The 24,918-nt window shown below is 40.8% G+C and overlaps 1 non-coding gene across 1 annotated transcript; it reads right to left on the bottom strand.

Annotated features, from left to right (window-relative positions):
• Nucleotides 1-24,419: 24,419 nt before the first annotated feature.
• Nucleotides 24,420-24,526, bottom strand: LOC131254485 (small nucleolar RNA R71). Its single transcript, XR_009175598.1, has one exon. It is a non-coding gene; the product is annotated as a small nucleolar RNA R71 (small nucleolar RNA).
• Nucleotides 24,527-24,918: the final 392 nt, after the last annotated feature.

Below are 24,918 nucleotides of genomic sequence, written 5' to 3'. Positions count from 1 at the left end.
GTAAAATACTTGATTATCTCCTTCATTGTAGCAGCCCGGTAAAACGAAATCAGAGTAGATGATTGAATGTCCAAGTTCAATGTCCAGTACTCAATTACAATGGTTCTAATTCTAATAGATTTTAAATTAAACCAAATAGGACTTGCCTTAATTGATTTTGATTCCAAAGAAAGGGAGTAACAATTCCTCTTATCAAATTAGATTGGAATAGCAGAAACAAAATCAATTAAATAAAGCTAAGGAAAGAGAATATTAAATAAGTACACTTAGCTTAGATGGAGGACAGAATTATCTCTCAGAAGTTCGACGAAGATTGGCTTGAATGGATTAATTAATTCGATAATTTCTTCTGAGATTCGTGCACTATTTATAGGTGAGCAGATTGCGTCTTCGACTGGTCTAGGGAGCTCTTCAACTAGTCGAAGCAATAACAGATATTTGAAAAATTAGGTGCGATAAGCTTTGACCGTTCTACAAGTGGTCGAAGGTCTCCTTCGACTGGTCGAAGGTCTCCTTCGACTGGTCGAAGAACCTGAAAAACATCGCTGGATTTTGAGTCGAAGTGTTTCAACTGGTCGAAGATGCTGTCGACACTGTTCCTTCGACTGGTCGAACAGATTCCTGGACTAGTCGAAGCCTAACAGATTTTATCCGAAATTTGTAACAAACTCACGACTGATCGAGGAATTTCTTAGACTGGTCGAAGCAACTCTAGGACTAGTTGAAGAAGGCCTAGGACTAGTCGAAGAACAGACCAAACTTATGTAAAATAAATATTCGATTTATGTATCCAAAGTGACCTACTTCTAAGGTCAACCTAAGGTCAGTCAAACCTCAACCATGAAGAAAGGACATTGAAACATTAGGAACTAGTGACCTTGAAGTATGAGTCTTGAAGTCTTGAATTCTTTACAAACTGCCTTATACTCTTCTTAAAGTCTTGCAGCTCGAGTCTTGTCTTGTGAGCAGTTCTTGCATTCAAGATTGATCCTTGTACTTGTGAGGTTTGCTTGTTGTGAGCTTAGCTTGTTTATGAATGTTGATCCTCGAGAGAGCTTCACTTATGCAAGTAATATATAACAGTGATTTTGGCACCACAAATTTGACAACAGACAGGGATATAAACTATAGCACTTACAATCTCCCCCTTTGTCAAATTAGTGACAAAACACATAACCAAGATAAACATAAAGTAAAACAACTGGTTAAAGAGTTATGAACCAGGTCATATCAACTGACTTACCTGCAAATCAATATTCAATATTCAACATTTAACATTTAACCAGTTTCATTCAACTAGTTCAAACATACTCCCCCTGAGTAACGTAACCAATGCTACTCCTCTCACAATCGCATCGTTAAGAACAAACCATTCTCCCTCGTTTTGTCACAATATGACAAAGGAAACAACAATAAAGGAGAACTAAATAAAGGGATATATGAGAATAAACATGAGGAGTTATGAGAGTATAGTAAAACAGTGATAGAGATACTCAGCATAGCTTCACATAGAATAAATGTCCAGCATAAAACATAGATAGTATCCAACTCAAAATCAATCAACCAAGTGCTAAGTTATAAAGTTATTACAGACCAGAAGTCTCATATAAACTAGTCAGAACCAGAACCAGATGACGGAGCAGGAATAGAGGGATCAAGTTGGTGCATGCCTTTGTTCAATCGCCTAAGATATTTGCGCATGTAATTGAATTGTAAATCATGAGCAACAGACATGTTTTCCATCTTTACATTTATATTCTCAACCTTATCCTCTAATGCACTAAGACAAGCATCAACATCAGATGGTTCAAAATCTGGATCATGTGTTGAGTCAGAATCTAGTTCCTCAAAAATGTCATCCATATTAATGTCATCACCAGCTTCTCCATGACCACCACCACCACCACCACCTTGTTCAGGAAGTAGATCTAGCTTCATCTTATTGATATTAGAATTGTTGAAAATCAGATGATGGATAGGTGCCTCATCAACCGGCATATCGACTAACATATGTGTAGCCAATACAGTCATTAAAAGGCAAAAGGAATGTCACTATGACCAGGATGGAGTCTAAACTGAAGAATGAAATGACAGATTAAGGATGGTAAACAAATCTGAGTACCATTGGAAATAGCATGGATAACACGAACCATAAATGAAGTCAAGTCAGTTTTATTATCCGAACGAGGATACAGATTAGACACAAAGATTTTGTGAAGAATTCTGTACTTGGGTAACAAATACCTTGCGGGAAGCGCATTCCCTTTTTGCGTCCATTGAACATCTATGTTGCACAAATCTCTAGTGAGCATGCGTTTTTCAGACATTGAGGGTTTATCAGTTAAGTTATGGATAGGAATACCCTCATCATTCACAGGAATGTCCATAAGGGCTGAAATTAAATGACGATCAATGTCAAAAGGCTCTTCTCTAGTAGATATTTTAAAAGTTAAATTATCCTGTGAGAAAGCACTAATACATGTAAACATGGATTGGGCAATGGACCGGTATGCAGGCCCACCCCAATATAATAAATTAACCCAACCTACAGCTTCAAGCATAGGAAGGATGTCAAAAGGTGCAATATGATTAACATCAAAAGGATGTTCAATAATAACATTACGTAATCTAATGTCCCTAACATAAGATGGATCATCATTGGGAACAAGAAGATGATGCTTAGAGATAATGGTCGATCTGGAGGAAGAAGAAGGACCACGGGAAGTAGTTTTTCTACCTCTAGAAGCCATATGCAACAAGGATATCAAGGAAATAGGAAGTTGCAAAGGATTAAGAAGTGGGTTTACACAAAACAGATTTTTCAAAATCCAAACCCTAACTCTCAATGAAATCTAAAATACAAAGCTTAAAGCTTGAAAAGTAAACAATCTAGACACAAATCTGCAAGAAAAATGTGATTTGGAACACTAACCTTGAAGAACATGAAAGATGGGTTCGACAAGTCGAAGCTCAGCTCCTTAGAGAGAAAAAAATGGAATGAGGAAGAAAGCAAAAATCTCCAAATTTTAAGAGATTCCCGAGTTCTACGACTGGTCGTGGATATCTACGACCGCTCGAAGGTCGACTAGTCAAGTATACTCACGACTGGTCGAAGAATGTCCAAAAATTCATATTTCTTGCAAATTATACAAAATTGGAATTCAATCTAGCAAATATATACACTATAATACAAGTAGGCATAAATAATCATTTTAAAATGCACATGTCAAGATCAAATTTCATCTTTTTGAACCTGCTTTTATCGAGAGGTTTTGTGAAAATGTCAGCTCGTTGATCTTCGGTAGGAATATATTCTAGAGATATAACTTTTTCTTCTACTAATTCCCTTATATAATGAAATCTAATGTCAATGTGCTTAGTACGAGAATGCTGAATAGGATTTTTTGAAATATTTATCGCATTGGAATTATCACAATGTAATAACATAGAATCCTGTTTAATTCCATAATCACTTAACATTCGTTGCATCCAAACAAGCTGTGTACATGCATTACCAGCTGCGATATACTCAGCTTCAGCTGTTGAAAGTGATATAGAATTTTATTTCTTACTAAACCAGGAAACTAGACAATTTCTAATGTAAAAACAACCACCACTGGTTGATTTTCTATCATCTAGATTACCAGACCATACCCAACTAATTGGACACTGGTCTCATGAGGATACCAGAGACCGAGATTTACGATTTGCGACATATCTAATAATTCGCTGACAATCAAGTGAGATTCTTTTGGATCAGATTGATATCTTACGCAAATACCAACACTTAGAGAAATATCAGGTCTACTAGCAGTTAAATATAACAAACTACCAATCATACTCCGATAAAGTTTTGAGTAAACATTTTTACCATTAGAGTCTTTTGAGAGTTTCAGGGTAGTACTCATAGGAGTATCGAAATTCTTGCCATTCTCAAATCCAAATCTCTTGATTAGATTCAAAGCATACGTAGATTGAGAAATGAATATTCCTTCAGGTTGTTGCTATACTTGCAATCCAAGGAAATACGTCAATTCCCCAACCATGCTCATTTCGAACTGTGATTTCATCAAATCTGCAAACTCAATAGTCAAGTCAGTACAAGTTAATCCATAAATGATATCATCAACATAAATCTGCACCATTAAGATATGATCATTATGTTTTTTAACAAACAGAGTTTTATCAACAGATCCCATTTGAAAATTATGACTTAAAAGAAATTTCGTTAGTTTCTCATACCATGCCCTAGGTGCTTGTTTTAATCCATAAAGTGCCTTTTTAAGCCGATATACATAATCAGTATTTTTAGAATCTTCAAAACCCATTGGCTGTTCAACATAGACTTCTTCATGTAAATCGCCATTTAGAAAAGTACTTTTCATATCCATCTGATAGATCTTTATCTTTCTAAAACATGCAATGGATATAAATAGTCTGATAGATTCAAGACGTGCTACTAGTGTAAAAGTTTCATCGAAATCAATCCCTTCAATTTGAGTATAACCTTGTACCAGTAGTTTAGCCTTGTTTTTAATTATATTTCCACACTCGTCAGACTTATTTTTGAAAATCCATTTTGTTCCAATGATGTGTTTATCTTTAGGTCTTGGTACGAGATACAAAACATCATTTCTTACGAATTGGTTGAGTTCTTCTTGCATTGCAACAATCCAGTTCTCATCAGCAAGAGCTTCTTTTACGTTAGATGATTCTATTTGGGATGTAAAACATACATAATTACATATATCCTCAAGTTGTCTACGGGTGTGAACATCGATGAGAGGGTTTCCAAGAATTTGTGTGGTTGGATGATTTTAACAGTCCTCAACTCAAAATCAGTCTGATTCGATGAAGTATCGGGTTTATTAATGATTAGTACTTCATCATTATCTGAATTAGAAATTGGCGTGTTTAACTGATCATCAATGACAACATTAATAGATTCTTGAATCACACCAGTCTTTTTGTTCAGAGCCCTATAAGCTCGACTGTTTAAGGAATATCCTAGAAAAATACCTTCATCACTCTTCGTATCGAATTTTCCCAAATTTTCACGATCACGTAAAATATAGCACTTGTTGCCAAAAACTCGAAAGTATTTAACAGTAGGCTTTTTTTGAACCACAATTCGTAAGCCGTTTTATTATTATCTTTGCTAGTGTAGACTCGGTTAATAATATAGCAAGCTGTGTTGACTGCTTCAGCCCAAAGATTTTTAGAGAGCTTCATGCTATTCAACATGACATTAGCCATTTCTTGAAGCACCCTATTCTTTCTTTCTACAATTCCATTTTGTTGTGGAGTTTTGGGAGCAGAGAATTCATGTAATATTCCTTGGTCGGTACAGAACTTCTTAAAATTGCTATTCTCAATTTCAGATCCATGATCACTATGAATTTTACTGATTTGAGAAGATTTTTCAGTTTGAATCCTTTTGAAAACTTTTCTTACTGCTTCAAAGGTTTCAAATTTATCCCTTAAGAAGACTACCCAAGTGAATCTGGTAAAGTCATCAACTATTACCAGGATATACTTTTTCCCACCACGACTTTCTGTTCTGGTAAGTCCTATCAGATCCATGTGGAGAAGTTCGAGTGGTCTTGATGTGGTATTTGAATTCACCTTTTTGTGTGAGTTCTTTGTTTGTTTGCCTATCTAACACTCACCATATATTTTATCTAATTTCTGAAGTTTGGGTAAACCTCTTACAAGTTCTCGTTTGCTCAATCTATATAAATTTCGATAATGTACATGTCCAAGACGTTTGTGCCATAAATCAGTTTTGTCTGTATGGACCTTGTAACATGTTTGATTAGATGAGCTGGATTCGCTAATAATATAGCAATTTTCAAACGTTCTACGTCCAGTTAATATTGCAGAACCCTTATTGTTTAGTATCTCACAGCTTTGATTAGAAAACCAAACATCATGGTTATTATCACATATTTGAGATATACTAAGCAAGTTATGTTTTAAGCCTTCAACATATAAAACATTTTTAAACACAGGAAGATTAAAAAGTTGAACCGTACCTTGGCCTATAATCTTGCAGTTGCTACCATCACCAAATGTGACTGAACCATCAGTCATATCTTTCAGATCCGTGAATAAAGCTTTGTCACCTGTCATATGCTTGGAGCATCTACTGTCTAGGTACCACTTTGAATGACTTGTTGCTTTGAAAGTAGTGTGAGCAACCAAGCAGGTAACTTTAGGAACCCATTTCATAACTGTTTTGGGTTTAGGAACATAGTTGGTCTTCTTTTGTGTATATTTGTAGGAATGACCTATAGAGTTAGATTTTAAGAGCTCCTTGAGTAAATCAACTATCTTTTCAACTAGTGGATTTCGTTTCTGATTAAAGTTGACATGGCTGCTTCTAGGTTTTTGAAAAGTTTTTGAATTTCTAGAAAAATCTTGATAAGTACTTTTCCCTTTTGAGTTTGAGGACTCTCCTTTAACAAACATAGGAGGAGTATACTTTTGTTTAGGAGGTAGATTTTTATCATAGCCCAACCCGGATCGATCGCCACATTTTCTTGATCCGGATAACAGTTTTTCTAACTTTGGAACACCTTGGGCATATTTCCATGTGTCCTTTAGACTCAGAAGAGAAGATACTTCAGTTTTAAGTTTCTCAATTTCAGATTTTAAATCAATAATTAGGGAGTTTTTGAATTCCAAATCGCATTTTGATTTTTCAAAACAATCTGAAATTTGTGATTTTTCTAAGACAAGTGATTCAAAACATTTTTTGAGTTTAGAAAACCTTTCTTTTTGAAGTTTAAGTTTGACAACAATTTTACAACTTTCCTTATATAGGGCATTGTAAGCGTCTTGAAGATCATCTTCATTTCCACATTCACTACTCAGATTTTCTTCACTTGTTGAGTCATTATCTGAAAATGTGAATTTGGCTAGAGTCATAAGAGCTTTAACCTCATTGCCCGACTCAGTTTCAGAATCTTCTAATTCAGAAGAACCTTCAGAATCAGATGATTCATCCCATGTAGCCAACATACCCTTCTTCTTGGGTTTGTCCCTTTTAGGACATCTATTTGCTAAGTGCCCATATTCTTGACAGTTGTAACATTGACTATCTTTCAAAGATTTTCGAGATTTGGATCTAAACTTCTTTTTATCATTTGATTTTTGAAAATCAACCATTTTCTTGCTTTTGAAAATCTTGTAAAATTTCTTAGCTAAAAAGCCATATCATCTTCTGAATCAGAATTTTCTTCTGAATTACATTTAGAAGATTTTAGTGTGATAGATTTACCTTTAGGAGCTTTAAAGTTTAACTCGTAGGTTTGTAGAGAACCAACTAGTTCTTCTACCCTCATATTATCCGTATCATGAAGTTCCTGGATCGCGGTTACTTTAGAATTGAACTGTTCAGGAAGTGAGCGTAATATTTTTGCACACACTTTACTTTCTGAAATTTTATCGCCAAGACCCCACATTGAGTTTACAATGTCATTTAATCTAGTGTAAAAGTCCATAAACATTTCATTTTCCTCCATATGAATTTCTTCAAATCTGGTTGTGAGGAGTTGGACTTTAGATTTTTTGACAATTGTAGTACCCTCGTGTGTCATTTCAAATATATCCCAAGCTTACTTTGCAGTATCACTGGAAATGATTCTTTTGAACTCATCCGGTGATAGTGCGCAAGTAATTGCATTTAGTGCTTTAGCATTTGCACTACTCTCACTTTTCTGAAGAGTGGTCCATTCGTAATATGGTGTGACTTTCATAGATTTTGAACCATCAACCCCAGTAACTTCCATGATAGGAGGTTTCCATTCAGTTGTTGTGGCTTGCCACACACTCTCATCCATTGATTTGAGGAAGATCCTCATTCTGGCTTTCCAATAGGCATAGTTGGAGCCATCAAAGGGTGGAGGCCTAGTGACTGAAAGGCTATCAAAATTTGACATCTTAAATAGCTTAAATCGTTAGCTCAGGAATTAAATCCAAGAATAAAAAAGAGCTATTAGGCTCTGATACTACTTGAAAAGGCCTAGCTATATGACCTAGAGGGGGAGGGGTGAATAGGACAATGCCAAATAAAACTTATAACAGCGGAATTAAAAAGAATACGATAGCCAAAATAAATCACAATGCAAGAAAGTAAAATAACCTCAAAATTCAGATCTTAAGAGGTTGATACAAATGTTGTTCTAAGGACAACCTTACACCAAAAACCAGAGTTTATGGTAGGACAACCTTATTTCTAGAAAGATCTTTGTATCAAATCTCAAACCGAAGAGGAATATAGAAATAAATACAAACTGAATTAAAATAAATTATAATCACAAATGTATTGTTCTAAGGACAGCCATACACCATAAAAATGGCAGGGCAACCTTGCTGGAACAACTTTTAAAGGAAATTGAATATCAAGCTGATAAAGGAATAGGAGAAAATAAATTCTAAACTATTACAAAATTCTCACAATGCTTGAATTAAATGATTACAACATTCACCACCATACATACATCCCATAAAAGAATAATTAAAGATCAGAAGTATAAATCATTCAACCACAACACAAGGGATTATAGTGGTTCACCTGTGTGTTCACCAACTGTTAAACAACAGCCACACAGAATGCTACTCCACTCCTAATATCCTCACATAGGGGATATTAGCGTTCACTAACAAAATAGGTTTTTCCAAGTTCACCCAAAACCTTTACAATTGTGTCTTTGTCTGTGGGCTTACACAATTAAAAAACCCCACTTCTGAGTTTTCCTGGCTCTCCTCAGATAACCAATACAACAAGATTTTTCTGGCAAATCTTGAAAGAAACCAAAACAGAAAGAAATTTACAATTAAATGTAAAATACCTGATTATCTCCTTCGTTGTAGCACCCCGGTAGAACCAAATCAGAGTAGATGATTGAATGTCCAAGTTCAATGTCCAGTACTCAATTACAATGGTTCTAATTCTAATTGATTTTAAATTAAACCAATTAGGGCTTGCCTTAATTGATTTTGATTCCAAAGAAAGGGAATAACAATTCCTCTTATCAAATTAGATTGGAATAGCAGAAACAAAAGCAATTAAATAAAGCTAAGGAAAGAGAATATTAAATAAGCACACTTAGCTTAGATGGAGCACAGAATTATCTCTCAAAAGTTCGACGAAGATTGGCTTGAATGGATTAATTAATTCGATAATTTCTTCTGAGATTCGTGCACTATTTATAGGTGAGCAGATCGCGTCTTCGACTGGTCTAGGGAGCTCTTCGACTAGTCGAAGCAATAACAGATATTTGAAAATCAGGCGCGATAAGCTTTGACTGTTCTTCGACTGGTCATAGGTCACCTTCGACTGGTCGAAGAACCTGAAAAACATCGCTGAATTTTGAGTCGAAGTGTTTCGACTGGTCAAAGATGCAGTCGACACTGTTCCTTCGACTGGTCGAACAGATTGCTGGATTAGTCGAAGCCTAACAGATTTTATCCGAAATTTGTAACAAACTCACGACTGATCGAGGAATTTCTTAGACTGGTCGAAGCAACTTTAAGACTAGTCGAAGAACAGACTAAACTTATGTAAAATAAACATTCGATTTATGTATCCAAAGTGACCTACTTCTAAGGTCAACCTAAGGTCAGTCAAACCTCAACCATGAAGAAAGGACATTGAAACATTAGGAACTAGTGACCTTGAAGTATGAGTCTTGAAGTCTTGAGTTCTTTACAAACTGCCTTGTACTCTTCTTGAAGTCTTGCAGCTTGAGTCTTGTCTTGTGAGCAGTTCTTGCATTCAAGATTGATCCTTGTACTTGTGAGCTTTGCTTGTTGTGAGCTTAGCTTGTTTATGAATGTTGATCCTTGAGAGAGCTTCACTTATGCAAGTAATATATAACAGTGATTTTGGCACCACAAATTTGACAACAGACAGGGATTGACCGTTGCATATGTCATAGGGCAGGTAGTTTATGGTATTCCCTGATAAGCAGAGTTGTCCCACATGAGTGCACAATATGCGTAGGATTGATGCATGATTAGACTGTGTGACTTATGCATCTTACATTTTATGATATAACTATTGTATGCCTTAGTGACATCAGGGTCGTGGCCTCTGCAGGCATATCGTGAATGGCCAGATTGGACACCGAAATTTTTTTTCTACATGGGGTGCCATAGATGTTCCTAGGTAAAAGTCCCTAAACCTCTAGCGTCTAGACCGAGTGGATACATGAGCGCCCGAGTGTCAAATACCAGTAGGCCATGCCTCCCACTTTATCATAGTCAGTTGGAAGGGGTTGTGTGGTTACCCGCCCGAGGGTAGGGGGCATAGCTAGGCTGAGTTTCACCAGCTCATAAATAGGTCCACTATAGACATGTTGGGTAGATATTGGCTAACTACTAGCCAGGAGGATAGTGAAGTCTCTTCCACTTGCATGGTTGCGCGTCTAGTGGGCGACGATCATGTGTATAGTGTACTAGACCCCCCAGAGATGATTGCAGAGATGTACTATACTGATATGTGGACTTATTCAGTAGGAGTTGCATACTCATTCATTCATTCATTCACTATCCACTCGGGCTAGTGGTGCGCAACTATTTATTATGTGTACCTTCATAATGGTTAGGATTTCGATTGGGGCGTGCAACTAACCATATATTAGGAGTCTACCACATTGAGTCTGACTATCCAAATTTAGGTATGGGACTGGTTTAGATAAAAGTCCTTTATGATGGACCCCGTAACTTGTGACACTACGTACTATCATCCCAAATTCATCCTCCAGCTTGGTCATTTCATTCGTATCGCATATTGCATTATATCCGTGACATATGGCATTTTACGTTGCTATGTTTTTGCATTTGTGTGGCTTAGATATGACTGGCGGTATTCATGGACTCGTCAGGATTTGCATACTGCATTGCATCCTCAATATATGATATTGACTTATTATGTTCTCCCTCGCATATCCCGACTCTTGAATGTGCCACTTGGTGAGGTGCATGCCTGTGAGAAGAATTTGAGCAGTTTGCGCGAGAGGAATCGTCGCACCCGGCTCCTGTGTGGTCGTCTGGTCGAATGGTAGCCTAATAGAAGTCTTCTAACTACCAAAATGACAGACGACTTCCGCTTGTTTCACCACATATGTACATTCAATGTATATCCAAGGTGGAGCAATCACAGCGAGTGTACGCACCTGATGGTAGATGTTCTGTATCAGGTGGGGCAAGGAGAGAAGTTATGTGTGCTGACGTACATCTTGCGTCAGATTATCTTATCGCTCGTTCGAACAGGATGACCGAATCGCTCCCATTTGGCCGACTCATTTGTAAGCTTGCACATAAGTTTGGCTATAGGCTTGGGGCAAAAAAGCCGGTACCTGTTCACTACATTAATGAGACGACCCTAAATTAGATGGAAATTGGGCCTCGTCGTCGACAAGCCTCAGAGAGTGAGGATGAGACAGAGAGCGATGAAGAAGAGAGTTATGGTGAAGGTGGAGCTGAGATTGAAGAAGAAATAGAGCAGGATGAGGAAGAGGTTGAGGCACAGGATACAAGTGAGAGTTCTCCTCCTGTGGCACCAGAGCAGAGCGCAGATTAGGCTGTCAGGGATGCCCGTATTGCTCGGATTGAGGAAGGGCAGGCTGTTCTACGCCAAGATATCATGGATCTTCGAGGCCTTGTGAAGCATAAGTTTAAGAAGGTGACTTGAACTCCGAAGTCTATCCTATGTTGTTTGCATAATAAGGGTGCCCCGCCTCCATCTCCTGATTCTGATGAGTAGTTGCAGTTGTAGTCGTCCTTTGCTTTGTTTTGTTTTTGCCATTGTTGGCATAGTTGTTGGTAGTTGTTTGTTGTTTGAAGTTTTAGATGTTTTAGTTCACATGCTTTCTTTGTCGCGATTCATGTAATGCTACACTTCTTGTATTGAGACAATTTTGTTAAATGAAATGCATGTTGTTTATTGTTGAAGTTGTGTTGTGAATGCTGTGTGGGTGGATTATGTGGATGTTGAATCTTACTGGTTGCATCCTCTGTTGAATGTAGGGTATGCCTCCTAAGGGTTCGAAGACTTCGGCCCGTCTCTCTTTGGTCGAGTCGCTTGTTGGGGTTTCTCCCCTAAGCGATAGCTAGACGGATCCACAGTCGAGCCCATCTCATTCTGGTGTTGGGCCAATACCTGTGATTCCACCTATGGCTCCTCCAATCACGCCTTCGGTTCCTGAGCCGAACCGTGCATCTTCGTCTGCTCCGCCTTCTGATAGGTTTGAGTAGATGATGCTGTTGATGTAGCAGCAGCAGAGTCAATAGCAGCAGCAGCAGCAGTTTGTCTTCCATGGCTAGCGTCTTTGCTCAGTCGGTGGGGGCGACTCCACCTGCTTCACCTATGCACCCATCTGGGAGCACTAGTATGAACGGCACTTTTGAGCGATTCCATCGCTTACGACCTCCCACATTTGCGGGTTCTCATAAACGCGAGGAGGCCGAGTAATGGATTGATCGCATCTCTAAGATGCTGAGACCGCTGCACTGTTCAGAGGTTGAGCAGGTTAAGCTTGCCTCCTTCATGTTTAAGAAGGAGGCTAGTTTATGGTGGGACAGTGTTCTTCGCATTGTTGAGGAGGGGTATCAGTGGTCGTGGCAGGCGTTTGAGGCACTTCCATGAGAAGTATTTTTCGGTTACGTATCGACACGAGAAGGAGAGTGAGTTCCTTCGCCTCCGCCAGGGAGGGATGTCGGTGACGGAGTATGAGAACTGGTTCACTGAGCTAGGTCATTTTGCTCCCTTGATTCTGAGTGATCAGCCGATGAGGATGTGGCATTTTTCTGAGGGATTAAGGCCTGAGATCCAATCGAAGATGTGCTGTGCTAGCATATCTTCCTATGCGAAGTTGGTGAGCATGTCCTTGCGAGCAGAGCAGGACGGGGACAAGTCGTCCCATATGTGTGCACCTATGGTTCCCAGACGTGCACCTTTTCTCGGCAAGAGGTCGTGGGCAGATTCTCCTCCAAGGCGTTCAGCGCCGCCCGCTCAGCAGGTGCGAGCTGATCTTCGCTGTTCGCATTGTGGGAATATGGGACATTTGGATCGTTCATACTTTTCGCGTATACGGGATAGTGGATTTACTCCACCGCAGAGGATCGGCCATCTGATGCCTCAGGTTATTTCTCCTCCACCTCTTCGTTCAGCACCAGCTCATCCATCATTCAAACCTTCAGTACCTAGCTTCAGGCCACCTCAGTGGCCCATAGTTCCTCCGTCGGATCGCTAGCAGCAGGCTCAAGTTCATGCGCTCTCAGCTAAAGCGCCGGTGGCTAACTTGGTGCCGAGATCCTTTGAGGTTACAGCGCACATTGAAGGTATTCCCGTTTCTATGTTGGTGGATACAGGGTCCACTACCTCTCTTATATCGTATGTGGCAGTTAGGCGTCTGAGTTTGAGCACTATTTCTATGCAAGGAGTGACGCTTACTACCGCTACAGGGATCTCCTCTTCTATGAGCAAGCGTTGTATGGATTGTTTGATTGATCTAGGGTGTGGATCGATTCTTGTTGATCATTTTTTCGCACCTCTTTTCCATTACGATGTTATTATGGGTATGGATTGGCTCACGAGGATGTGAGCAGAGATTGATTGTGTAGCAAGGTCAGTGACAATCCATGGACCTGAGGGCGAGATAGTTACTTTCCCAGTTTAGGTCAGTTACCCTTTTCGTCTTGGTTATTATACTTCTCTATTGGAGAGTATGGCTGGATCGGCATTTGAAAGTACGAATGTAGTTCGGGAGTTTGAAGTTGTGTTTGAGTCGATTCCTGGATTACCTCCTCAGTGCGAGATTGATTTTACTATCGATCTCATGCCTGGTGCGGCGCCCATTTCTTTGCCCACCTATCGTATGCCTCCGAGTGAAATGGAGGAATTGAGGAAGCAGATAGATGGTTTGTTGAATTTGGGCTTTATTCGGTCTAGTGTGTCTCTTTGGGGAGCACCTGTCCTATTTGTGAAGAAGAAAGATGATTCCTTGCGATTATGTATTGATTATCGCAGGTTGAATCTGGTGACTGTGAAGAATAAGTACCCTTTGCCCAGGATTGATGATCTGTTTGATCAGTTGAAGGGAGCACGGTACTTTTCGAAGGTTGATCTGCAGTCAGGGTACCATCAGTTGCGCGTCAAGAATGAGGACGTGCAGAAGACCTCTTTCAGGACTAGTTTTGGCCACTATGAGTTCCTGGTGATGTTGTTCGGTCTTACGAATGCACCGGCCGTGTTCATGGATCTGATGAACAGGGTGTTTCGGCCATTCTTGTTCCGATTCGTCATTGTCTTTATCGATGACATTTTGATTTATTCTGCGAGTCGGGAAGAGCACGAGGAGCACTTAAGAGCGGTCTTAGATACTCTCAGGAAGAATCAGCTTTTTGCGCAGTTAAAGAAGTGTGATTTCTGAAAAGAGGAAGTCAAGTTCCTAGGACATGTGGTGTTCAAGGAAGGGATAGCTGTCGATCTTGCCAAGGTAGCTGCAGTTTAGGACTGGAAGCAGCCTGGTTCAGTTACTGAGGTGAGGAGCTTTCTGGGTCTAGCAGGCTATTATCGACGCTTCATACGAGACTTCTCAAAGATAGCCAGACCGTTGTCGCAGTTGACACGGAAAGATTTGAAGTTTGCTTGGAATGAGAGGGCGGAGGTAACTTTTCAAGAGTTGAAGGACAAGTTGACGTCTGCCCCTGTGCTAGTATTGCCAGAGCAAGGGGTTAAGTATATTATATATACTGGCGCCTCTCACGTTGGCCTGGGTTGTGTTTTTATGCAGAAGGACAGGGTGATTGCTTATGCTTCGAGACAGTTGAGGAAACACGAAGAGAATTACCCTACACATGACCTGGAGTTGGCAGCTGTCATTTTTGCATTAAAGCTCTGGAAACATTACCTCTACGGAGAGGAGTTCGAGCTCTTTTGGACCACAAGAGCCTTAAGTATATCTTCACGTAGCGTGATTTGAATATGAGGCAGCACCAATCGATGGAAACATTGAAAGACTTTAAGTTCGATGTTTCTTACCATCCGGGCAAGGTGAACCTTGTGGCAGATGTGTTGAGTCGCAAGAAGGCTATGGAGTTTGCGGCTTCACTAATGATAGCAGAATGGGACATGCTAGAGTTTGTGCGAGACTTTGAGCAGAAGCTTACGGTAGAAGAGCCATATGAGGTTATCGCACACATTCGTGTACAGCCCCTCATTGACGAGAGGATCGTTGCAGCTCAAGCAGATGATGAGCTTTTGGCAAAGATAAGAAAGCGAGTTGGTACAGATGAGAACTCTGAGTGGAGTGTTGGTTCAGATGAGGGCCTACATTTTTGTGGCCGGTTATGTGTCCCAGACATTCCTGACTTGAGACGGCAGGTTCTCAAGTCAGCCCATAATTCTAAGCTTGCGATGCATCCAGGTAGCACGAAGATGTATCAAGATATGAGAAGATCATATTGGTGGGACAACATGAAGGTTCATATTACTGAGTTTGTATCTCGTTGTCTCACGTGCCAGCAGGTCAAGACAGAGCATCGCCGACCTCCTGGGTTACTTCAGCCCATGGTCATAGCAGAATGGAAGTGGGACTTCATCTCTATGGACATTATTTTTGAGTTGCCGAGAACGAAGAAGGGACATGACTCTATTTAGGTGATCGTCGACCGATTGACGAAGTCGGCTCATTTCTTACCGATCAGAGTCATAAACTTTGCAGACGAGTTGGCTAGATTGTACATCAAGGAGATTGTACGTCTGCATGGAGTTCCCTTGGAGATTGTGTCTGATAGAGACACGCATTTCACATCTATCTTCTGGACTCGTATCCAGGAAGCAATGGGTGTGAAATTGAAGTTCAGCACCGCGTTTCATCCGCAGACAGATGGGCAGACGGAACGTGTGAATCAGGTTCTGGAAGACATGTTGTGAGCTTGTGTTTTGGATTTCAAGGACAGTTGAGATGATTATCTTCCTTATGCAGAATTTGCATATAATAATAGCTTCCAGGCGAGTATTGGCATGGCTCCCTATGAGGCGTTGTATGGTCGCCCGTGCAGAGCACTGCATTGCTGGGCAGAAGTTGGCGAGCGTAGTTTGATTGGCCCAGAGTTGGTGCAGGTGACTTTAGAGAAAGTTGACATTATTCGACGTCGACTTCTGACAACCCAGAGTAGGCAGAAGAGTTACGCTGATACAAGGCGGCGACCGCTTGAGTTTGAGGTTGGAGACCATGTATTTCTTAAGGTTTCCCCTATAAAGGGAGTTCTGCGGTTCGGTAAAAAGGGAAAGCTCACGCCGAGATTTATTGGTCCATTTCAAATTCTGGATTGAGTGGGAGCGGTAGCATACCGCCTTGCTTTGCTCACACCTCTTGCGGGCGTGCATAACGTATTTCATGTTTCTATGTTGAAGAAGTACGTTCCTGATCCTTCGCACATTATTAGTTGGGAGCAGGTGTAGTTAAGCGAGGATACCACATATGTACTGCGACCGACATGTATTCTAGACAGGAAGGAGCAGGTATTGCGTAGCAAGGTTATCCCTCTTGTGAAAGTGCTATGGATGCATCATAGTGAGGAAGAAGCTACTTGGCAGATCGAAGCTGAGGTCAGAAAGAGCTACCCTTAGATCCTTGAGGAATATGAGAAGGTACAAATTTCAAGGACGAAATTTTCTTTAAGGGGGGTAGATTGTAATGACCCGAAAAATTTTGTGCCAAGACCCGAGTACTACCTCTATTTTTTCCTTAGAAGTTATTTGTAGGGTAATTAGCGTTAAACTCGTTTACTTGTGAAATTTGCATCAATCACTTTAAATTTGATCTACATGACTCAAAACTTGTGGAATAGTTAGCGCTATGTTACTCTGAAATTTAGGATTCATCGCTAAATCCAGTTGTTCTTGGAAATTTTTAGAAGCTTTGGATCGGACTTGGACCGCGCATCGAAAGTCTGATAGTGATGATCCTAGGCAATTGTGGGCACCATGTTGGAGTTGGCCATCACCTCAAAAATCAAGTCCAGATGATGTCCTGGGTCGATTTGATTGAGTCCGGAGTGAACAGTGTGAGAACGGTGAGAAATTAAATGTGCTTTTATGAAATTTGAGTCGTGTTGCTTGCGCGATGATTTTAAGCAATCTGACCGTTGGATTCTGACCCAATTTCACCCTCTGATCAGGGAAGGTGGCCCAGGCATGTCTTGATGCTTGTGGACCTGATTGAGATTCGGTGACTATTGAATTGAGTGTGGTCCGCCATGGTTGATCTGTAAAGCCGATCGGTACGAAAACTCAACCTGACCTACATCCATGGTCAGTGAGCTTAACTCCGACCGCACGTGGAAAAGGGACCACCAGAAGTGCTTCGTTGGATCGAGAGAGGCCTGTTTTGGTTATAACCTAAGTATACCTTGGCCCTGGGGTTATTTTCATCAATGTTAGGCCTATATAAAGACCTTAAAACCCTCACTCTCTTTTCCATACGAATTTCCTAACCCTAGCTAAGAAAGAGAGGGGAAAAGAGAGAAAGTGAGAGAGAAGTTGGTGAATCATCTTTAGATTCTTTCCTGTTCTTCTTCATCCTTTAACCATCACTTTGGAATCGTTATTCCGGCGATTCTAAGTTCATTCTTGGGTAAGTTAACCTAACCCTAATCTGTTTTAGAGCTTAGAATAGTCTATGTGTTGTTGTAGCTCATTTCGATTCTTGCTTTAGGTTATCTTGTCGTCGTTGACGAAGACATATCGTCTGAATCAATTCGGTGTTCTTTTCTGGCTTAAGGTGCGGACTTTAATCGTATAGGTTATGGTTTTCAAGGCTCTCAATGTTAGCTAATGGTTTATTCTTGTTGTGGGTGTAATTTCACATGCTAAATGTTATGTTTATATCGTATTCCTGATATATATGCCATGTGTTGAGATTTGTGTATTCTATGTATATGTAGGAAGTACCGTATACGTATATAATATGAACATGTACTTGCCATGATTATCTGTCGTGTGCTTATACTTATTGTATGTGTGATAACTCCTTAGTAAAAGGAATTGTCCAAATGTGTGTATTCCAACATACGTCATGTATGTTGACCTATGTAGTCTAAGTGCTTGTAAAAATGTCTAAATGGTCTAAAGGGTAATATATTAACCTAACTGAGGTCATTGAGAAGCGATTCTCAACACTCCTATTAATGTGTATGATTTACTACATGCAAGTCACATTTTTTGTTGTTTAACTTCCAGTATTACTTATGTGTAAATTCATGTTAAGTTGATATTCTTCAAATGCTCACATGCTACATGATGTGAATTGTTGTTCCATTACTATTCTAAATTATTGTTATGAATATCTGTCATAATGGAATGTGTTTGGGACTATGAATAATCCAGGAAATCGGTAATCGGCCTTGAGTTCGTGGCTGAGGTTGCTTTCGCCATGAAGGACGTGATTTGACGAACCCGAGTCATATTAGAGTTGTCGGCAGTAGTTTGGCCAAATGGAGTGTTTGCGCACTCTATGTCGTTCAACTCAACGTGCGCTCGTACTAGTCGAGTTCGTCAAGTAACCTGATTGTCCGATGTATGTTCACTATGTATGGACGTTATTGTATGAATCTAGGGTACCAAACTTACCGATGAAATCTTGTTAACTATGGTACCTTGATCCACTAAGACTCATGAGCCAGACATGGTGGTATGGGACACCGTGGTCGAGCTGTCGGTCCACGCTGGGGTGACGAGCCTCCACGTAGTGACCAATGAGCACACCAGACTCGTGAGCGGATTATGGTGGTATGAGACACTATATTCGTGCTGTTGGCCTACATTAATTGGTGACGAGCCCTTTGTAGTGACCTCGAGCATACCTTAATACTGCATTAGGGCGACGAGCCTTAGAGTAGTAACGAAGGTATGATAGGCGTGCATTGATTGGTGACGAGCCCTTTGCAGCGACCTAAAACCATATGATCGTATGAGATTGCCTAGGACTGACGACCCTAGAATGGATCACTATGTGAAAATTGATATGAGGAAGGTACCTTAGCTTCCCAATCCTGCTGTATGAAAAGGACTAATAACAACTTGGTAATCATGTTCATGCACTGCATTGCATGTGCCGGGAAGAGGTGGAGCACTTGGGGTGATGACATGCGTAACGTAAGATGAAGACGCTGAGGGTGTACAAGCGAGGGCATACATCATTCTACATACATCCTTGCACTAACAAGAGTAATTAAGACATGTTTGATTGTTTTGCTTTATCATTACTACTTGATTGAATTGATAACATGTTAACCTTTGCTATATTGTTCCACTAAGTTGATCACTCACTCCCGCGTTCTGGGGCGGTGCTTAAACACCACCAGACTCTGTCTTAGTTGCAGATGTTGATGCGACCTCTGAGGCAGAGCAGGAGTTTGAGGATGATGAGGCTGCTTTTTCTTTCATGCAGTTTTCAGGTGGGTTCTAGTGAGCCTTGTTCTGATGCGTGGGATTCTGGAATTTCTTTTTGCGAATAGATGATGTCATTTTATACTTGTAATTTTGATAGTAACACTTGTAAGTATGACCTGGTATGTATATGTATTTCAGGGATTTGCACATGTACACATATATTTCTTTGAGTCTTCCGCTTGCGTTCTTCAGTTATCCCTGAATTATGTTTGCAGTTGGGCTTAATCTATTCCATGTTTTATGCACTCATACAAACAACATACATCCATCATTCAATATGTTGCATAAGTGATGTTTTGAAACTCGGGAGCTAAGTTATGCTCGATCCCCGAATTTCAGGGCGTTACAACATTACTTTCTCAGTATATGACATGGACTTGCTATGTCTTTTCATCGCATATTCTGGATGAGGTTGATGATATTTTTATGGACTTTTCAGTATTTCTACTTACTCTAACATTGTATGGTTCATGGACTTACCAGTATTTCCGTTTACTCTGATATTACATTCTAAGCACGCATATACAGCTCACACACTTACACCAACCTCTAAGCTTTCTATAAGCTTATGCATGATGGATGCGTGCATGCGACGTTAGGATGCAGCCGAGCTGAGGTAGGAGCATGCGGTTGAGCTTCTAGAGTTTTATTTGATATCTTTATATTGTATTCCCCTTTTAGCATTATAGTAAAATGATTATATTAGTGGATATGTGGTGATAATGTTGTTCTTGTGATTCGGTTATACTTGTGGTTATGCTTCTTATGAGACAAATTCATGTTAAAAATTCTCCTTGTAGGATCCCAAGATCAGAATCGGGCATATGGATAGTGGGGGTCAAGAATGGGATATTACAGAGGTTATCCGCATCAGATTTGATGATCGAGAATTTTATGAGCCCAGTTTTCGAGTTTGGGGTGTGATAAAAATGATATATGTTTTTCCCCTCAATCACGTCTTTGTGACCGTATGAACAAATTGTATGGAAAATAAACATTATGGTGGGCCCTGGGAATTTTAAAACGGTGGAAATCCACCTTAATGTATGTATTTTACCACGTCGACCGACATTGCAACGTGTTGGTGGGTGGGGCCCACCTTGATATATGTATTCTATATACACATCATAAATTTGGATGGTGCTGTATTGGCCGACCAAGATGTATGTGCTTTGCAACAATGCCGCCCATCTATTTTGTGGGATGGTAGGCCCCTCGATGCATGCGATTTATATCTAGCAGTCCATTTGTTTTGTCATGTGACAGATGGGGTCCACCTTGAGTTGTGTAAATATCCATACCATCCACATGGAAATCCCACCTGTGATGCATGTTTTAACCACGCTACTAATTTGTTTTTGTTAAACCATGGGCTTCCCCATCAAGCTCATGTGATGTATTTATGGCCATGTGATAAGGCCCAATGTGTTGTATTTGTGGCCCATCGTAATGTATATTAGGCCCTTGTGTGTCACGCCCCAAACTCCGAAACCGGGCTCACAAAATTCCTGATCACCGAATCAGGCATCAACAACCTCCATAGTGCCCCATTCTTGGCTCCCGACACCCATACGCCAGGTTCTGATCCTGGGACCCTACAAGGAGGATTTTCAGTATGTACATTTATCTCGTAAGAAGCATAACCACAAGTATACCTAATCACAAAGACAAAATCATCCCACATGGACGGACGGTAGGGATATGACACCTACCTCGTGCCAGACCCACAGGACTTGCTGTCGTAAGCACAGTAGTAATAGCTGCGTGGGACCCACCATCTGGATGGATGGTCTGGATGAAGTCAAGGTGGGTCACACGTGTGGATTAAAAACACACACATCATGGTAGCCCACAAAGCTTTTAGATCAAGCAGATATTTGTGTTTTTCCCTCATCCAAGGGTGTTAGATGGTGCCAGCAGCTGGCCCATCCAAGCCTCCTGGCCGACTAGATAGGGTTGGCCGTCCAAACCATAGGCCCACTTGCTGGACATGGGGGGTGCACACATAACAATGGGGTCCGTAACACACGGAAAGATAGAGAGAGATGGAGAGAAAGAGAGAGAGAGAGAGAGAGAGAGAGAGAGAGAGAGAGATCGAATGGAGGAGGCGCTCCGCCACTTTGAGCCCTTCATGGTTTAGAACACAAACATTAAGATGGGTCCCACCACAAGTGGGTCCTCAAATCATCAAGACCCAATGCTACGAACAGCCACCTGTGATCTCCTCTTCCTTTTTCCACCAACGTGTTTTAGAGCTCCAAGGGATGCGATTCAACAGTCGAGATGATCTTTGGAGGGTGGGATTGGGTCGTAGGAAGGTGGGCCACACTAGCTTTTCCTCTTCTCCCATGGAATGCTTGGACGTTGGGTTGCTTAGGAGAATGAGACAGAGATGGGTGACTGATGGGTATGAGTGATGGGTGTGTGATAGGTGTGTACTTGACATGTATTGGTGGAGAGAGAGAGTTGACTTAGGGGTTACTTTTGGGGAGGGGACTTGTACTTGATTAATGAGACATGTTCTCTTGGGTTAACAAATGCGCGGTGTTTTCTCAAACTGAAAGCGGGCCCACATCTCCTGGCCCAGGTATCACCTCAGTGCGCGGGACGTGACGTCGAAACCGCAGTGACGGCAAGTCACAAGGGTATAAGTATCGGGTCGAGCTGACTCTAGAATATGGGATACGACTCAAGGTCGCATGCAACCATTATCTACGAGTCATGAGTCGCCAAAATTCGACTGTCTAGGACGATACGGTCTAGGATACAAGCCTTACATTGTGTGAGGCCCATTATATTGGTTATGAGGCCCTTGTATGGGCCCACCATATGTCCAGTTCTATGTGGGCCACTCCTTAGAAGCAATGTTTGTTGAATGTCCACATTGATGGGCAATGATGGTTAAGTGTCCACATTATGACCTTCCCTTAGGCCTTGTTAGGCCTATTCTCATTGGGGCCGATTATCGAGGCTGATTATTGATGTTGATTATCATTACCGGTTATTGATACTAATTATGAGTATGTGACAGCATAACATCATGATACATGGCCTAAGCATCATCTGCATGTTTGTAATGAGATGTGGTTGACCGTTGCATATGCCATAGGGCAGGTAGTTTATGGGATTCCCTGATAAGCAGAGTCATCCCACATGAGTGCACAATATGCATAGGATTGATGCATGATTGGACTGTGTGACTCATGCATCTTGCATTTTTTGATATAACTATTGTATGCCTTAGTGACATTAGGGTCATGACCTCTACAGGCATATCGTGGATGGCCAGATTGGACACCAAAAATCTTTTTCTGCATGGGGTGCCATAGATGTTCCTAGGTAAAAGTCCCTAAACCTCTAGCGTCTAGACCGAGTGGATACATGAGCGCTCGAGTGTCAAATACTAGTAGGCCGCACCTCCCACTGTGTCATTGTCAGTTGGAAGGGGGTGTGTGGTTACCCGCCTGAGGGTAGGGGGCATAGCTAGGCTGAGTTTCACCAGCTCATAAATAGGTCCACTATAGACGTGTTGGGTAGATATTGGCTAACTACTAGCCAGGAAGATAGTGAAGTCTCTTCCACTTGCATGGTTGCACGTCCAGTGGGCGGCGATCGCGCATATAGTGTACTAGACCCCCTCAGAGATGATCACAGAGATGTACTATACTGATATGTGGACTTATTGAGTAGGAGTTGCATACTCATTCATCATTCATTCACTATCCACTCGGGCTGGTGGTGCGCAACTATTTATTATGTGTACCTTCATAATGGTTAGGATTTCGATTGGGGCGTGCAACTAACCTGAGATTAGGAGTCTACCACATTGAGTCTGACTATCCAAATTTAGGTATGGGACTGGTTTAGATAGAAGTCCTTTGTGATGGACCCCATAGCTTGCGACACTATGTACTATCATCCCGACTTCATCCTCCAGCTTGGTCATTTCATTCGTATCGCATATTGCATTACATCCGTGACATATGGCATTTTACGTTGCTATGTTTTTGCATTTGTGTGGCTTAGATATGACTGGCGGTATTCATGGACTCGTCAGGATTTGCATACTGCATTACATCCTCAATATATGATATTGACTTATTATGTTCTGCATCACATAGCCTAGATCAGGCTGATGGTATTTATAGACTTACCAGCATGTTTCCGCACTGCTCTGATATTGTACGATTTATGGATTGCTAATATTTTCACTTACTCTGATATTTATATGCTTGGCATGTTCATCAAAACACTTACACCACCCTCTAAGCTTTCTATAAGCTTATGCATGATAGATGCGTGTAGGTGGCATTAGGTCGCACCAGTGTTGAGCTTCAAGCATGCAGTTATCTTTTGGAGCTTTGATTTTTTATATATGTATTCCTCTTTCAGCACTGTATTCAATTGTTTATATTAGTGGATATGTGATGATGATGATATTGCCTTTGTGATTTGGGTAAACTTGTGGTTATGCTTATTACAAGTTAAATGTACGTTGAAAAATTCTCCTTGTAGGATCCTTGGATCGAAATCTGGCGTATGGGCGCTGGGAGCCAAGAATGGGGTACTACGGAGGCTGTCGGCACCGGATTCGGTGATCAGGAATTTTGTGAGCCTAATTTCAGAGTTTGGGGATGACACAACCAGCAGGGGTGAGCACACCTTCCTGCATGATTTTTCCAGACAATGCAGGAAATATGGATGTTATACCTGGGGTGATCTAACTCCTTCTAAAGTTCCATGGAATTGAATCTGAAAGTCCATATCTACACATGAAAGAGTTTGATGAGATAATGTGTCTAAGGACATGATCAGGCTGAAATTCTTTCCTTTCTCCTTAAAAGAAATAGTTAAGACTTGGTTGCACTTACTACGACCACAATCCATCGGTAGATGGAACAACATGACAAGGGAGTTCATAAAGAAATTCTTCCCATACCATAACACGAACACCATCAGGAAGTAGATCATGAACTTTGCCCAAAAGGAAGATGAGACATTCTTCCAATGTTGGGAGCAGTTCAAGGATCTTGTCAGTTCATGCCCACAACATGGTTTTGAAACATGGCGCATAAAAAATTTCTTCAACGATGGACTAACATCTTTCATGCCCTAATTGGCCGAGATGATGTACAATGGGGAATTCATGAACAAAGATGTTGATGATGTGTGGGACTATGACAAACTTGCTAAAGACGCACAATCATGGGACATCTCCCCAAGACCCAACACCACTTCTAAGCTTACTCAATCAAAGGAGATGGAAGAAATATATAATTTGAAAGAGGAAGATGATATAAATGTTAAAGTTACCAATCTCACAAGGAAAATTAAGGCCATGAAACTTAAGAAGGATAAGGCAAAGGAAATTGTTTGTGGTATTTGTGCATGCAACGTACATACAACTAAAAATTGTCCAACAATACTTGCTTTTCAAGAAATATTGAACG

The sequence above is a fragment of the Magnolia sinica genome, chromosome 8 (assembly GCF_029962835.1).
Source record: "Magnolia sinica isolate HGM2019 chromosome 8, MsV1, whole genome shotgun sequence".
Taxonomy (NCBI): Eukaryota; Viridiplantae; Streptophyta; class Magnoliopsida; order Magnoliales; family Magnoliaceae; genus Magnolia; species Magnolia sinica.
Note: the sequence above shows the minus strand (reverse complement) of the source record. Positions and strands in the feature narration are given on the sequence as shown.